The sequence below is a fragment of the Pongo pygmaeus genome, chromosome 8 (genome assembly GCF_028885625.2).
Source record: "Pongo pygmaeus isolate AG05252 chromosome 8, NHGRI_mPonPyg2-v2.0_pri, whole genome shotgun sequence".
In the NCBI taxonomy this organism is placed as follows: Eukaryota; Metazoa; Chordata; class Mammalia; order Primates; family Hominidae; genus Pongo; species Pongo pygmaeus.
Window position 1 is genome coordinate 32296917 of NC_072381.2, and position 18370 is coordinate 32315286.

Sequence of the window (18370 nt, forward strand, 5' to 3'; positions counted from 1 at the left end):
TGTAATTATGCCTACTATATTTGAGAGCATTTTTACATTTCCAGTTCCATGTAAAAAAAAAAGAAGCTGATTTTTACGTGGAAGCTGCTCAGTAAATTTTGTCGCATTAACTAAGAAATTCATATACATTAAGGGGCAAGTGCAGTTACACCATTTTTCTCCCCACATGACTGAGTGTGCAGAGGAATTCCATGCTGTCCACCTCAAGGAAAATTACAGTTGTGTTTCTCCTTAGAGAGGGCACCAGTCAGTAGCTTTGGTCTTGAGTTTTTCTGGAATCCCAGGGGTTTTTTCCCACCAGTCTCAAGAAGGTCAGAGACTTCTTGGTGAGGATTTCTGAGAGGATCATAAATTTATTACTTTAAATAAAACTAACAGTATTTTGTCACTATGATTTAAAATAATAATTATAGGAAGAGATTGGTTAAATTGTTACATCTATAAGGTGGAATACATTATTAAAATGCATGCAATGGAATATTTCTTTTGAAATGGAAAAGCATTCGTAGTATCCCATCAAGTGGATAATAATGCCCCACTTCAAAACCCTCACCAGTTCAAACCTCTACAACCAGTTTTTTTTTGTTGTTCTTCCAGCGTGCCTGCTCAAGAACCCCATGGCACTCTCTCTTCTGCAATTTCAGTGGTACTTCCACTCATCTCCCCACTTTCTACTTCCCTCCTATCCAGGTTGGATTCCATGGTCCATTACTCCAACTACTCTCGGATTCCGTGGTCCATTACTCCAACTACTCTCTTGCAAATACTCTAACCTACCTTGGCCCCTCCTTGTACCTTTGCTCTTTTGAAAATATTTACTTTAGGCCGGGCGCGGTGGCTCACGCCTGTAATCCCAGCGCTTTGGGAGGCCGAGGTGGGAGGATCTCGAGGTCAGGAGATGGAGACCATCCTGGCAAACACAGTGAAACCCCGTCTTTACTAAAAATACAAAAAAATTAGCCAGGCCTGGTGGTGAGCGCCTGTAGTCCCGGCTACTGAGGAGGCTGAGGCAGGAGAATGGTGTGAACCCAGGAGGCGGAGCTTGCAGTGAGCCGAAACACTGCACTCCAGCCTGGGCAACAGAACGAGACTCCGTCTCGAAAAAAAAAAAAAAGAAAAAGAAAGAAAGAAAGAAAATATTTACTTTATTGTGGTAAAATACACATATAAAATTTGCCATCGTAACCATTTTCTAGTGCACAGTTTAGTGGTATGAAGTACATCCATGTTGTACTTGCTGGCAATCATCACTACCATCTACCTCCCGACTCTTTGCATCTTGCAAAACTGAAACTCTATACCTATTATTTATTTAAAATTTCAATTTGTATTTTAGATTCAGGGAGTACATGTGCAGGATTGTTACAAGGGTATATTTCATAATGATGAGGTTTGGGGTAGGATTAAACCCATCACCCAGTTAATGAGCACAGTACCCAATAAGTAGTTTGGCCTCCCTTGCCTCCCTCCTTCCTCCTCTCTCCTGTAGTGACCAATATCTATCGTTCCCACCTTTGTCCATGTGCACTCAATGCAATGTTCAGCTCCCACTTATAGGTGAGAACATGTGGTATTTGGTTTCCTGTTTGCGTTTTAATTTGCTTAGGATAATGGCCTCTGGCTACATCCACGTTGCTGAAAAGGATATGAGTTCATTCTTTTTTATGGCTGTGTAGTATCCCATGATGTATATGTAACTTTATGTAAATATGTCAATTTATGTAAATTTGTAAATTTTCTTTATTGAATTCACCATTGATGGGCACCTAGGATGATTTCATGCCTTTGCTATTGTGAATATGCCTCGATAAACATAGGAGTGCATTTGCCTTTTTGGTAGAACAATTTATTTTCCTTTGGGTATATACCCAGTAATGGGATTGCTGGTGTGAAATGGTATCTTATTGTAGTTTTGATTTGCATATTTCTGATGATTAGTGATGTTGAGCATTTTTTTGTGTTTGTTGGCTGCTTGTGTGTCTTTTGAGAAGTGTCTGTTCATGTGCTTTGCCCACTTTTTAATGGGGTTTTATTTTTTGCTTAATTGTTTAAGTTCCTTATCATTTCTGGATATTAGACCTTTGTTGGATGTGTAGTTTGCAAATATTTTCTCCCTTTCTGTAGGTTGTCTGTTTACTCTGTTGATAGTTTATTTTGCTGTTCAGAAGCTCTTTAATTTGGTCCCATTTGTCAAATTTTGTTTTTATTGCAATTTTTTTTGAGGACTTAATCATTAATTCTTGCAAAGGCTGATGCCCAGAAGGATATTTCCTAGGTTATCTTCTAGTATTTTTATAGTTTTAGGTCTTAAATTTAAGTCTTTAATCCATCTTGAGTTAATTTTTGCATACAGTGATAGGTAGGAGTCCAGTGAAACTCTGTACCTGTTACACAATAACTCCTCATTCCTTCCTCCTGCTAGCCCCTGACAACCACTATTCTTCTTTCTGTGTTTATAATTTTGACTACTGTAGGTACCTCATATAAGTAGAATCATGCAGTATTTGTCTTTTTTTGTGACTGCCTTATTTCACATAGTATAATAACCTCAAAATGTACCTGTGTTGTAGAATGTGTCAGAGCTTTCTAACTTTTTAAGGTTCTGTGATATTCCACTATACGTACATATATACCACATTTTGTTTATTCATTCATTTGTTGTTGGACATGTGGTTTGTTTCCATGTTTTAGCTATTGCAAATAATGCTGCAATGAAAATGGATATACAAATATCTGTTTGAGACCCTGGTTTCTTTTTCAAAATATCTTTTAAGTTTAGGGGTACATATGCAGGTTTGTTACATACGTAAACTTGTGTCATGGGGGTTTGTTGTACAGATTATTTCATCACCCGGGTATTAAGCCTAGTACCCATTAGCTATTTATACAGATCCTCTCCCTCCTCCCTCCATTCTCAGATAGGTCTCAGTGCTGTTGTTTCTCTCTATGTGTCCATGTGTTCTCATCATTTAACTCCCACTTGTAAGTGAAAACATGCAGTATTTGGTTTTATGTTACTGTATTAGTTTGCTAAGGATAATAGCCTCCAGCTCCATCCATGTTCCTGCAAAGGACATGATCTCATTCTTTTTTATGTCTGCATAGTATTCCATGGGGTATATATACCACATTTTATTTATCCATTCTACAATTGATGGGCATTTAGGTTTATTCTATGTCTTTGCTATTGTGAATAGTGCTGCAATGAACATACACACGCATGTGTCTTTACGATAGAATGACTTATATTCCTTTGTGTATATACCCAGTAATGGGATTGCTGAGTCAAATGGTATTTCTTTTTTCAGGTCTTTGAGGAATCACCACACTGTTTTCAACAATGGCTGAACTAATTCACACTCCCACCAACAGTGTGTAAGCATTCTTTTTTCTCCACAACCTCACCAGCATCTGTTATTTTTTTGCCTTTTTATTAACAGCCATTCTGACAGGTGTGAGATGATATATCATTGTGGTTTTGATTTGCATTTCTCTAATGATCAATGATGTTGAGCTTTTTTTCTTATGTGTCAACACATGTATGTCATCTTTTGAAAAGTGTCTGTTCATGCCCTTTGCCCACTTTTTAATGGAGACCTTGCCTTCAGTTCTTTGGGGTATATACTAACAGGTGGAATTTCTGAATCATATGGTAATTCTATTTTCATTTTTTTTTAGAAACAATCATTTTTTTTACAGTGACTATAGTATTTTGCATTCTCATCAACAGTGCACAGGGTTCCAATTTCTCCAGATCCTTACCAACACTTGATATCTTTGGGGTTTTTATACTTTTAAGTTCAGGGATACGAGTGCAGGTTTACTACACAGGTAAACTTGTGTCATGGGGGTTTGTTGTGCAGATTATTTAATCATCCAGGCATTAAGCCTATTTTTAATAGATGTCATCCAAATAAGTGTGAGGTGGCACCTCATTGTGGTTTTGATTTGCATTTCCCTAATGATGAGTATGTTGAGCATCTTTTCATGTGCTTATTAATCACTTGTATATCTTCATGGGAGTAGTGTCTATTTAAGTCTTTTGCCCTTTTGGAATCAGGTTATTTTTTAGATTGGGTTTCAGAAGTTCTTTGTATGTTCTGAATATTAATCCCTTATCAGATATATGATTTGAAAATATTTTCTCCAATTGCCTGTGTTGCCTTATCGCTCTGTTGATAGCATCCTTTGATGCACAAAAATTTTTAGTTTTTATGAAGTCCAATTGGTTTTCATTTTATTGCCTTGCCTTTGATGTCATATGCAAGAAATTCTTGCCAAATCCAAGATTGTGGAGCTTTTACCCAATGTTTTCTTCTAAGAGTTTCACAGATTTATCTCTTAGCTTTGATCCATTTTGATTTCATTTTTGTATAAGGTAGATAAGGGTCTAACTTCATTCCTTTGCATATGCATATCCAGTTTTCAAAAATTTGTTGAAAAAATTCTTCTTTCTCTGCTGAATGGTCTTGACAACCTTATTGAAATCATTTGACTATATAAGCAAGAGGTTATTTCTGGGCTCTCTGTTATGTTTAATTGGTCTATGTGTCTGTTTTCAGGCCAGTATCATGCTATTTTGATTGCTATAGCTTTGTACTAAGTTTTGAAATCAGGAAGTGTGAATCCTTCAGGGTTTTTTTCCTTTTTTAAGATTGTTTTGGCTATTTGGGGTCCCTTAAGATTCCATATGAATTTTAGGATGGATTTTCTATTGCAGACAAAATGATCATTGGAATTTTATAAGGATTGCATGAATCTCTAGATGGCTTTGGATAATATTGACATTTTAATAAAATTTTCTTCTTATCCATGAACATGGAATGTGTTCCATTTATTTATGTCTTTTTAAACTTCTTTTGGCAATATTTTGCAGTCTTCGTCATACAAGTCTTTCATTTCCTTTGTTAAGTTAATCTCTAAGTATTTTATTGTTTTTCATGCTATTATAAATGAAATTGTTTCCTGACTTTTTAATGATTGCCATTCTAACTGGTGTGAGATGGTATCTCATTGTGGTTTTGATTTGCATTTCTCTGATGGCCAGTGATGATGAGCATTTTTTCATGTGTCTTTTGGCTGCATAAATGTCTTCTTTTGAGAAGTGTCTGTTCATATCCTTCACCCACTTGTTGATGGGGTTGTTTTTTTCCTGTAAATTTGTTGGAGTTCATTGTAGATTCTGGATATTAGCCCTTTGTCAGATGAGTAGATTACAAAAATTTTCTTCCATTCTGTAGGTTGCCTGTTCACTCTGATTGTAGTTTCTTTTGCTGTGCAGAAGCTCTTTAGTTTAATTAGATCCCATTTGTCAATTTTGGCTTTTGTTGCCATTGATTTTGGTGTTTTAGACATGAAGTCCTTGCCCATGCCTATGTCCTGAATGGTATTGCCTAGGTTTTCTTCTAAGGTTTTTATGGTTTTAGGTCTAACATTTAAGTCTTTAATCCATCTTGAATTAACTTTTGTATAAGGTGTAAGGAAGGGATCCAGTTTCAGCTTTGTACATATGGCTAGCCAGTTTTCACAGCACCATTTATTAAATAGGGAATCTTTTCCCCATTTCTTGTTTTTGTCAGGTTTGTCAAAGATCAGATGGTTGTAGTTATGCGGCATTATTTCTGAGGGCTCTATTCTGTTCCATTGGTCTATGTCTCTGTTTTGGTACCAGTACCATGCTGTTTTAGTTACTGTAGCCTTGTAGTATAGTTTAAAGTCAGGTAGCGTGATGCCTCCAGCTTTGTTCTTTTGGCTTAGGATTGACTTGGCAATGTGGGCTCTTTTTTGGTTCCATATGAACTTTAAAGTAGTTTTTTCCAATTCTAGGAACACTTTTACACTGTTGGTGGGACTGTAAACTAGTTCAGCCATTGTGGAAGTCAATGTGGCGATTCCTCAGGGATCTAGAACTAGAAATACCATTTGACCCAGCCATCCCATTACTGGGTATATACCCAAAGGATTATAAATCATGCTGCTATAAAGACACATGCACATGTATGTTTATTGCGGCACTATTCACAATAGCAAAGACTTGGAACCAACCCAAATGTCCAACAATGATAGACTGGATTAAGAAAATGTGGCACATAAACACCATGGAATACTATGCAGCCATAAAAATGATGAGTTCATGTCCTTTGTAGGGACATGGATGAAGCTGGAAACCATCATTCTCAGCAAACTATCGCAAGGATAAAAAACCAAACACCACATGTTCTCACTCATAGGTGGGAATTGAACAATGAGAACACATGGACACAGGAAGGGGAACATCACACACTGGGGCCTGTTGTGGGGTGGGCGGAGGGATAGCATTTGGAGATATACCTAATGTTAAATGAGGAGTTACTGGGTGCAGCACACCAACATGGCACATGTATACATATGTAACTAACCTGCATGTTGTGCACATGTACCCTAAAACTTAAAGTATAATTAAAAAAAAAGATAAACAACAAATTTTATTTGGATTTAAATAAATAAATAAATAAATGGAATTGTTTTCAAAATTTCCCTTTCAGACTGTTCATTTTTAGTGTATAAAGATGAAATTTATGTTTGTATGTTGACTTTGTATCCTACTTTGTATTCTGCTACTTTGCAGAATTCCTTTATTACTTCTAACAGGGTTTTTTTTTTGTGGTGTGGAATCTTTAGAGTTTTCTACATATAAGAGCACATTACCTGCAAACAGAGGTAATTTTACTTCTTCCTTTCCAATTTAGATGCTTTTGATTTTTTTTCTTGCCTAATTGTTTTGGCTGTGGCTTCTAGTAGTATATTGAATTATTGAATAAAAGTGGTGAAAGTGGGCATCCTTGTCTTGTCTTTGATCTTAGAGAAACAGCTTTCAGTCTTTCACCATTGAGTATGATGTTTTCAGTGGGGTTTTCATATATGGTCTTTGTTAGGTTGAGGTAGTTTTCTTCTATTTTTTGTTTCTTGGGTGTTTTCATCATATAATTGTGTATAATCTTGTCAAATGCTTATTCTGTTTTAATTAAAATATCCATGTTTTCCCCCTTCTTTTTGTTAATATGGTATATTACAATGATTGATTTTTATATGTAGAGCCATCCTAGCATTCCAGGAATAAATCCCACAGTTATGATATATAATCCTTTTAATATGTTGCCAAATTCAATTTGCTAATATCTTGATGAGGATTTTTGCATCAATGTTCATAAGGGGTATTGTTCTGTAGTTTTGTTTTCTCGTAGTGCCTTTTTCTGTCATTGGTGTCAGGGTAATGCTGGTGCCAGAATGAGTTATGAAGTGTTTTCTCCTCTTCAATTTTCTGGAAGAGTTTGAGAAGGATTGGTATTAGTTCTTTAAATGTTTGGTAGAATTCACCAGTGAAGCCATCAAGTCAAGGACATTTCTTTGTTGAGAGATTTGGATTACTGATTCAATTTCCTTAATAACCATAAGTGTTTTTTGATTGTCTAACTCTCTGTGATACAGTCTTGGTAAGTTTTGTGTTTCTAGGTTTTTTTATCTAGGTTTTTATCTAGGAATTTTATCTAGGTTGTCTAATTTGTTGGCATATATTGCTCATAGAATTCTCTTATAATCTTTTTTATTTTCACAGAATCAGTAATAATGTTCCTATTTTCTTTCTGATTTGAGCAAACTGAGTCTTCCCTCTCTTTTTTTCTTAGCCTAGCTAAAGGTGTGTCAATTTTGTTGATCTTCTTAAACATATTTTGGTTTCATTGATTTTCTCTATTATTTTTCTATGTACTTATTATTACTATTTTCTATTCATTTATCTCTGCTTTAATCTTTATTATTTTATTCCTTCTGATAGCTCTGAGTTTAATTTGTTCTGTTTTTTCTAGTTACTTAAGTTGCAATTAGGTTGTTTATTTGGGATCATTCTTGCTTTTTAATGTAAGCATTTATAATTATAAATTTCTCCCATAGCACTGCCTTCCCTGTATCCCATATGTTTTGGAATGCTGTGTTTTGTTTTCATTTGTCTCTAAGTATTTTCTTTTTTTTTCTTGTGATTCCTTCTTTGATCCATTGGTTGTTCAATAGTGTATTAATTTTTACAAATTGGTGAATTTTCCAGTTTTCTTTCTCTAATTGATTTCTATCTTCATCCTGTTTTGGTGAGAAAAAATACTTTGTATGATATCATCTTTTAAACATCTGTTAATACTTAATTTGTGACCTAACTAACCTATGGCCTGTCCTGGAGAATGTCCGTGTGCACTTGAGAAGAATGTGTATTCTGTGATTATTGAGTAGAGTGTTCTGTATACGTCTGTCATAACCCTTTGCTTTATTGTGTTGTTCAAATCCTCTATTTCTTTATTTTCTGTCTGATTCTATCCATTATTGACGATGCTAAAGTCTCTTTATTGTGGAACTGAATTATTTCCTTGTGTCCACTTATTTGTCTTTTTTCCCTTTTCAAAAAATGTGAAGTTTTAAAAATACCCACTAGAATATAAGCTCCATGTAGCTGAAGATTTTTTGTCTATTGTTCAGTGCTCTATTTGTAGTTCAGTGCTCTATCTTTGGTTCTAGTAGTTTGGGATATACTAGATACCTCATTTTGAATGAATGGACATCGGAAAGTACAAAATTAATATAGAAAACACACTGTACCCCCATGCTTTATCAAAATTTGAGATATTACCATATTTGCCCCAGCATTGTCTTTTAAGAAATTAAATATTACAGATAAAGTTGAAGCCCCCTAGATACCTTTCCTGGATCTTATTCACCTCTCTCCATCCCCAGTGATAGTTGCTGTCAGTAATTTGGTGTTTATCTTTATCATGTAAATTTTTTTACTTTGCTACATACATATTTAGAAATCTCCATAATAATGTATAGCATTGTTTTGAAGGATTATAAACTATATAAATAAATGACATATTTTACATATTATGATTTTCTATATTATGTTTTATGAAATTTTTCCTTCTATGTTATATTTATGAAATTAATCCATGTTGATACATGTGGCTCCAGTTCATTCATTTAAATGGTATTTGTTTTTTGGGGTTTTTTACTTGCTTGTATCAAAATTTGTTTATCTATTCTCCTACTGATGGACATTTAAGTGGTTTCCTGATTTTTGCCATTTCTAGCACTGCTACAATGAACATTCATATAAAATTGTCCTTGCACGGCAATCTTCAAATGTTCCTCTGTGAAGGATCTTTGTTTAGGGATGGAAAGCTGGTGCACAGGGTATACGGAGTTTCATCTCTAGTAGATATTGTCAAATTATTCTCCAAATATTTTGTGCAAATTAACATTCCCAACAGAAATATTTGAGAGTTCACCTTGCTTCACATCCAAGCCACCATTTGGTATCATCAGGCTTTAAGTAATTTTTTTCATCTTATGATGTGAAGTGGCAACTTATTTTTATTTTGCATTTCTCTGTTTACTAGAAAAAGTTTAACAATGTTTTATATGTTCATTGGTCATTAGGTAATCCTCTTCTATAGACTGCTATCTAATATAACTGTCTTTTTTATTGAGCGATTTCTCTCTCTCTCTTTTTAATTTGCAGGCAATCATTATATATGCTGGCAACTAATCCTTTGTCAGCCATATGTATTGTAAATACCTCCTTTTGGTCTATGTTTTATCTTAACATTATTTATAGTATCTTTTTTATAAAGAAGTTTTATATTTTAATGGAGCTAAATTTATCAGTTTTTTTTCTTAATTGCTTAGTATATTGTTCAAGAACTCTCTCTCCACCCTCAGGTCTTAAAGATATTCTCGTATGCTATTATCTAAATTTTTAAAATGCTGCTCTACACATTTAGTTTTTAATTCGGTCTGGGGAATGAGGTAAGAATTAATTTTTATCTTTTTCCATATGGACAACTAATTGCTCCACCACCATTTTATTACCCCACTGATCTGTAATGCAGCTCTTGACATATTACATTTCCCTGTATGCATGGGACTGAGCTCTGTATTCTATTCCACTTGTCATCTTGTCTGTCTCTGTGCCAGAATCACATTGTAGTAATCACTATAATTTTACAAAAATTATTCATCTCTTTCTCACCTGTTCATCTTCAATTTTTTTTTTTGGCCATTGTTGTCGTCCTTTTCTCTACCATTTAAATATTAGAGACACTTGTCAAGTTAAATATAAAACTCTGATGGAATTGCATTGGATTTATAAATAAATTTGGAGAGAACTGCCATCTTTATTATAGTGAATCTTCCTATCCAAAAACATGGTTTTTACTCGGGACTTCTCCATTTATTTAGGACTTCCTTTACTTCAATAATGCTATATATTTTTTCATTATCTTGTATATCTTTATTAGATTTCTTCTTAGGTAAATTATAGTCTTTGTTGTTATTATAAAAAGTATGTTTTTTGTATTGCTTTTCTGGCTACTAGAGTGTTACTGATTATGCTACGCTTTGTATCCAAAAATCTAGATCAACTCTCTACTTTTAGAATCGCATATTGGTTAATCATTAGAAATAATACCACTTAGATTTTATGTGTATGTAAATATGCTTCATATTTCTTTCCAGTTCTACACCCTTATGTTTTTATTTGTCTTACTGAATCGACTATAACCTTTAGTACATTACTGAATAGAAGTGGTGACATAAAATATCTTTATCTTGTCTCTGACTTTAATGGTAATGCTTCTAAAGTCTCATCAATAGGCGGATTACGTAGATTTTGAATATTAGGTAAATAAAATTCACTTCTATTCCTAGTTTAATTTTTTTTAATTATGATGAATATTAATTTTTCATCAAATGCTTTTTCTGGAGTTACTGAGATAATCATAAGGCTTTTCTTAACGTCTAAATATGGTATACCATATCAAAAGATTTTGGAATCTCTTCTTGAAACCACCCTTCCATTCCTGATATGAACCCAACTGGAACATAAACACTGCTGGTTTATGGTTTGATACCATTTGAATTAGAATGTTTTATCTCTCTGCTGATAAATGAAATGAATCTACAGTTTTCTTCTCTTATTTTTTTTCTGATCTCAAGATTACACTAGGTTTGAAAATGAGCTCTGTGGCTTTTCCTCTTTTCCAGCTCTCTGAAATAATGTACATAAGTTAGAGACCATCCATACCTTGAAGATGTAACACCCAGCTGTAAAATCATCGGTGCCCGGTGGCTTTTTGGTGGGGAGGAGTTTTGGTTACTGACTTCACTTCTTTAACAGCTATTAGACTATTCATATTGTCAAATTTTTCATTCAATTAATTTTTGTAATTTATTTTTAAAGAAATTATTTCATCTAAAATTTTAGATTTGTTACTAGTAGTATTTTGTGGTTTAAAAAAAGTCTCTATCTGGAAAAACAGTGGTTCCCATGGTGGGGTGGGGAGACGAAGTGAGGAGATGTAGGTCAAAGGATATAAAATAGCAAATGTGTAGGATGGACAAGTCTAGAGATTTAATGTGCAACATGAGCACTACAGTTAATAAAATTGTACTGTATTAGGAATTTTTGTTAAGTAGATTTTAGTAGCTATGTAAGATGACAAGTATGTTAATCTGTTTCACTATAGTAACCACTTGACTATATGTATCCTATAATATCCTGTCGCAAATCTCAAACATACACAATAAAATGTATTTTTAAAAAACACATATATCTATAGGTAAGTCCCCTATTTAGATGCTAATATTATACATTTGTGCCTTTTGTATTTTTTCTTGATTGTTCTCTTGTTTTTTTCAAATAAAAAGCTTTTGGTTTGATTTATCCTCTCTATTGCTCCTTTAATTAATTTCTATTCTTTATTATTTCTTTCTTCTACATTTCTTGTGTTTATTTTGCTTTTCTTTTTCTAACTTTTTAATCCAATCGCTAATTTATTTTAACATATCTTCTTTCCTTCCCTCCCACCGAGACGGAGTCTTGCTCTGTCACCCAGGCTGGAATGCAGTGGTGCGATCTGGGCCCACTGCAACCTCCGCACTCCCGGGTTCAGGCGAGTCTCCTGCCTCAGCCTCCGGAGTAGCTGGGATTACAAGCAAGTGCCACCGCGCCTGGCTAATTGTATTTTTAGTAGAGATGGGGTTTCACCATGTTGGCCAGGATGGTCTCGAACTCCTTGACCTCGTGATCTGCCCGCCTCAGCCTCCCAAATTGCTGAGACTACAGGCGTGATCCACTGTGCCCGGCCAATATATCTTATTTCTTAAAGATGTCATTTTGTGCTATAAATTCACCTCTGACTACCATAACTTTAGCCACTTGCTATGTAGCACATTCATTACTGTTTAATGCTAAATGTAATTTCTATTGTGATTTCCCTCTTTAACCTGTGTTATTTAAGTTTCCAGGCCTTTTTTTTTTTCCTGCTGGATCAAATGGCAGTTCTACTTTTAGTTCTTAGGGAATCTCCACACTATTTTCCATAATGTTTGTACTAGTTACATTCCCATCAGCAGTGCAGAAGTGTTCCCTTTTCACCGCATCCTCGCCAACATCTATTTTTTTTTATTATTATTATAGCCATTCTTGCCGGAGTAAGGTTATTGCATTGTGGTTTTGATTTGCATTTCCCTGATCATCAGTGATGTTGAACATTTTTTCGTATGTTTGTTGGCCATTTGTACATCTTCTTTTGAGAATTGTCTATTAATGTCCTTAGCCCACTTTTTGATGGGACTGTTTGTTATTTTCTTGCTAATTTGTTTGAGTTCCTTGTAGATTCTGGGCGTTAGTCCTTTGTTGGATGTATAGATTGTGAAGATTTTCTCCCACTCTGTGGGTTGTATGTTTACTCTGCTGACTGTTCCTTTTGCCATGCAAAAGCTCTTTACATTCATTTTTAAAAGAATATCCTGTAATGACAGTTTATGATTGGTTACTTGTCTAAGTCTTTGTGATTATAAAAATGTCCTAATTTTATGCATTTTAATAGTTTTGCTTGGTATAAAATCCTCGATTGAAAGTTAATTTCTCTCAGCCCAGGAAGATAATCACTGTCTTCTTACATCTTTTTTTTTTTTTTTTTTTGAGACGGAGTTTCGCTCTGTCGCCCAGGCTGGAGTGCAGTGGCTCGATCTTGGCTCACTGCAAGCTCCGCCTCCCAGGTTCATGCCATTCTCCTGCCTCAGCCTCCCGTGTAGCTGGGACTACAGGCGCCTGCCACCACGCCCGGCTAATTTTTGTATTTTTAGTAGAGACGGGGTTTCACCGTGTTAGCCAGGATGGTCTCGATCTCCTGACCTTGTGATCCGCCCGTCTCGGCCTCCCAAAGTGCTGGGTGTCTTCTTACATCTTAAGTCCACTGTCCATCTATTGAGTGTAACTTTGCATGGAACCTGTTCTTTATTTCTGATAGCTTTTAATATTTGCCTCTTTTTTGTTGATGTTCTTCAATTTTACTATGTTGTACATTTATTTTTATTTATCCTGCTTGCTACTAGTGTGCTTTTAATCAGAGTACTCCTGCCATCTTACAATTCTGGAAATTCTCAGCTCTTATCATATATTGCTCCTCCATCCCCCTTTGCTGTCACTCCTATTAGGCACATATTATAGAACTTACTTACATCACTCTATCAAAATCCCTACTCTTGCCCACAAGGTTGTACCAATAATGTTTTGCCATCATTCTAAATGGAAAATTAAAATAAAATGTAATGAAATGTTTATATTTTCTTAATGAAAAATGCTAATTCAGAAATACAATGTGTCACATTTGTATTTCAAACCAAGGAAAGACTATAAGATTATTGCAAAATCCTGTGTACTATATTACACCACAAGGCTAAAAATATAATTACACATTGAATTTGATAAACAAAAAATCAGAAAGATTCTTGAGACCTGAAATTTATAAGTGACAATAACATCACTTATCTCTAACTTCAAACTAGTTATATGACATTTTTAATTGTTGAAAGCTGAAGTCATTAAAAATTTGTTGGTACATATTTATAGAAGCACGTATTAATTCTATTTGTGTTTGTCTATGGGTATACGTATATATGTGTGTACATATATATATATATAAATCTTATATAAAATAGCACACTCCAGCAGTCCTAAATTGTTTTCTTTATAACCATTATTATTTCATACCAATTTTTAAATAACAATGATTGTTAAAAAACAATATATTGCTATCTGATATATTGTTTGTCTATTTTCTTCCTCTAAAATGTCAACTCCATGAGGGTAGGGACTTAATCTTTTTTGGTCATTACTGTATTGCCTGGAACACTTCCTAACATGTAGTACTAATTCCTTAAATATTTGTTGAGTGAATGGTAACATTTTTATATGTTTCAGACCTGAATTTGAGTTAAAATTGAGCAAGAGAGAGACTTCCATGAAATATGTGAACTAGAAGCGTTACAGGTAAACTGTGGGTCCAGATGGATCGTAAAGTTGAGGAGTGTGGAGTGTGTGGCTGAGAGAGGTGGAACAAATTAGGCAATGCCACAAGTCAGAGGACTCACAGAGTGTGTAGTTCTGGCCATGACCGAGGTCAATTGAGGAAAGCTAGGAGAGGAAAGCTGGCCAAATGTTTAGGGTGTACAAACTCGTTCAAGATTAAGCCTGCAAGCTTAGATGCAAGCATATAAAGAATCTGATGGATGGCTGCTCCAATAGAAACACCCTACATGGGGTCTGCAGCCATACCACCCTGAACGCAGCGAGTCTCATCTGATCTGGGAGGCTTAGCAGGGTCAGGCCTCAGTAGTACCTGGAAGGAAAACGAAGCACATAGGATGTGTCCTTCAATAGGTCCCACTGACATTCAAACTCCTTAGTGTGGCATACAAGGTCCTTCACATTCTGGTCTCCCTGTGTAGCTTCCTCTATCATCACTCTATTATTGATCTAAAGTAGGCTCCATCCATTTTGGACTAATCACATGTCCCTGAACTGCACGTTCACGTTTTTCACAGGCTTTGGCCTCTTCCTTTCCTCCTGCACAGAATATTACACCTGGTCTCTTTACCTTCGTTTTCCCCTTAAGTCCCCTGCCTATCCTCTCTTTTCTTTCAGGTCTTCGCTGAAACATGGCCACTTGTGGGAAGTGCTTTCTGCTCCCCAGGCTCAGGTATGGTGCCTTTCTGATGTGTCTCCATAACACCACTCATTCCTATGTAACATTCATCATGCAGTTCGGAAATTGCCACTCTTGAGGTCTGTCTTTCCAACCAGTCAATATGCTCCTCAAAGACAGGGATTGGGTTATGTTCCGGCACCTGACACAACAATTTTTTTTTTTTTTTTTTTTTTGAGATGGAGTTTCACTCTTGTTGCCTAGGCTGGAGTGCAATGGCGCGATCTCGGCTCATTGCAACTTCCGCCTCCCAGGTTCAAGCGATTCTCCTGCCCCAGCCTCCTGAGTAGCTGGGATTAAAGGAACCCACCACCATACCCAGCTAATTTTTTTTTTTTTGTATTTTTATTAGAGATGGGGTTTTGCCATGTTGGCCAGGCTAGTCTTGAACTCTTGGCCTCAGGTGATCCACTTGGCCTCCCAAAGTGCTGGGATTACAGGCGTGAACCACCATGCCTGGCCTGGCACAACAATTGACACATAGACGGCACTCAGTCAACAGTATTGAATAAATGATGAGTGAAACAGTACGAATGAATGAACGTGGACAGGTCCAATAAGGCTGTTGGATCGTAGGCAGTGTAAAGAGGCATGGTTATTTAGTTGGTTAAGTCTCAAGCCCATCGAAGAAGAGTATGTGTTTGTTGCAGGAGTCAAGGGAGCTTTAGGGAAGACTGGCTGGCCTTGGTATCCCAGCAGAGTTGCTCTGAGCAAGGTTAAGTCAAAGGTAGGTTAAGGATATGGCAGGGCAAAAACATCAGGTAGCCAGAGTTTGTCTTTGGAAATTCCAGCCTTTCTTTTCCGGTGATTTCCCCAACCCCTGCTGCAGCAGTCTCGTATTTACTTTGACTCAAACACCAAATTCCCTCCTACTACTCTTTCTCTTTTCTACAACACCAGCTCTTTGTTCCTAATTTATTTATTTATTTATTTATTTATTTATTTATTTATTTATTTATTTATTTGTAGAGACTGAGGTCTCCCTATGGTGTTGCCCAGGCTGGTCTTGAACTCCTAGCCTCAAGTGATCCTCCTGCTTCAGCCTGCCAAAGTGCTGGATTACAGGTGTAAGCCACCTCTGGACATCTTATCTGTGAAATTTTAGGCACTGATCAGTGCAGAAAGAGCCATGAACTGCAGGATGTTCTCAGAGACTCTGACATTATGGCCCACAAGAAGCTGCCCACTCAGCTTCTAGTCAGTTAGGCGTGGACTTCATCAATCACAAAATGAAAACTCAGAGAGCCTCCCAGGAGGACACAAAGTCAGCCTCAGAGAGGCATGGAGGTGTTAAAGAGGGAAGTGCCTGTTAGAATTTCAGTGGGTTGGATATGCTCTTTAACGATGCACAAATCATAGGTATACATTTTCTGACAATTGGAATCTATTATTACTCTTGAACCAGCTGTTCTCCAGGCTGTTTCCTGTAATAGAAGGGATACTTTGAGTTTATATCTTTTGAATCCTACATCCTCAGAAATCTACACTGATACTAATAAAGGGACTCATTTCTCCTACAAGAACCCCTATGCGAGAAAAGTATGTTTGGGTATTGCCTAATGCACTCATAATAAATATACACAGTCATAAAACAGAGCAAAAGTCCTGGTAAGCCTGTTATTTGCAGTAATTGTAGATTGTGAGTGGACATTTTAAAGAGAAGCTTACAAGTTAGTTGTGCTTTCTGGTAGTAATTACCCCCCACAAACATGACTCACTTCGGCAGTTTAAATGCAAGAGTTGGGTGTCCCAAAATCAACAGTTTTATAAATAAATCTCTGAATCATGAACTGAATGCACAAATGTTGAAATATTTCTCATTAATCTGAAAGATAGCTTTAGATTTAAGATATTGCACATATTTTAAATACCTTAGGGAAAAAATAAAAACAAAAAAAGCAAAAAAGGCGATGGATGTCTCTCTACACTGTAGAAAGGCCTTTAACTTGGAAGTTGATACCCTCTTTGCAGGAATGAACCTCCAGCAACCAGAGTGTTAAGTGGATGTTTTCTTCAATCCAAGAGGGGAGGCTGCTATCAATCTGTTCTAATGCGGCCCATTTGTTTGTTTTTTAAGTAATACTCGCAGGGCAGACTTTTATGGTAATGTAGCAACATTAATGCTTTTAGGTGGGACTCTCCTGCAGTCTCATGGGTAATAGAACATATAACGGAAGAAATGTGGCTGTGTCAGCTTGGAATGCTGTAGAAAGAACAATTCATGCCAGAAGGAGACATTCAGTTTTTTGGAATGCTCACTCAAAGACATTGTGTATCTCAATGAACTTGAGCCTTCCAATCAGTGAAGCTTTTTTTTTTTAAACCTGAAAAAAAAGCACTCTCCAAAATTATTAACAGAAACATCATCCATCCCACTAGACTCATTTTTTTGTGAAGTTCTAAAGTTTTATTTATGTCTGGTTAAAAAGGGAACTATATTAGAAGTCTGTTCTATTCTTGTAACCATGTTTTTCAGAATTTACGATTAATCACCCACATGGATCTAAGAGTAAAATCTAGAGTCAGAATTCTATATCTGTGTTTAAAATATAAAATCACATGTCAATCTACCTATGTTTTTCCCTCTGTTTAAAATAGCAATGTGACAGCCAACTTAGCACTGAATCCTATAGAATGTTCAGTGTCGAAAAAGAACTGCTTCTGCTGTTTTTTTTTTTTCAGTCCTTTTCTGAATTTGATGTCTATTTTGTTCCCAGTTATTTTCATATCCTCAGCTGCTGCTATTACATTCCCATCTCTTGGAAGGAGCCACAGCCAGAAAAATACAGAGTTCCTCTGTGGCCAAGGGAAAAATGCCTGCCAAGAATGCTGAACTTCTGGTGAAGGTCACTAAATACTACAAAACGGACTAAGTACAGTAAATAATAATGTTGGTACACACAAATGAATAGCCAATTGCATTGGCATTTTGTGGGGAAATCTGATATTGTATAATAACACTAGTACATCTAGACATGGAGAAGCTAGTAAAATACCTCCAAAGGGCATGCAGCAATTCTGTGGTTAGACAAGGACCAACCCAAAGCTCAGCATGTCCCAGAATAATCATCCTGACAAATAACTGGTATCTTTGGTTGCACATATTAGACCCCTCAGTATCGTAGGCCAGAAACTTTTCACCTGGATCTCATTAAAAGTTTTTTGTACAGGACGGAAAAATCAGGCTCATAGAGACCATTCTCTTCAGTGCAAAACGATCACCTGTAATTGACTTTCAGACTCCTAGCATGTCAAAAGATGGGGCAAGTTCCTTCCATATAGCTCACTGGAGGTACTTA

At 36.0% G+C, this 18370-nt stretch overlaps 1 long non-coding RNA gene across 1 annotated transcript in view; it reads left to right on the forward strand.

The window, feature by feature from the left end:
* Positions 1-16600, forward strand: part of LOC129006917 (uncharacterized) — a 74091-nt gene extending 57491 nt beyond the window's left edge. Inside the window, exons 2-3 of the long non-coding RNA XR_008492116.1 lie at positions 15011-15065; positions 16041-16600. This is a non-coding gene — a long non-coding RNA (uncharacterized LOC129006917). The remainder of the gene's footprint in view (positions 1-15010; positions 15066-16040) is intronic.
* The last annotated feature ends 1770 nt before the right edge of the window (positions 16601-18370 follow it).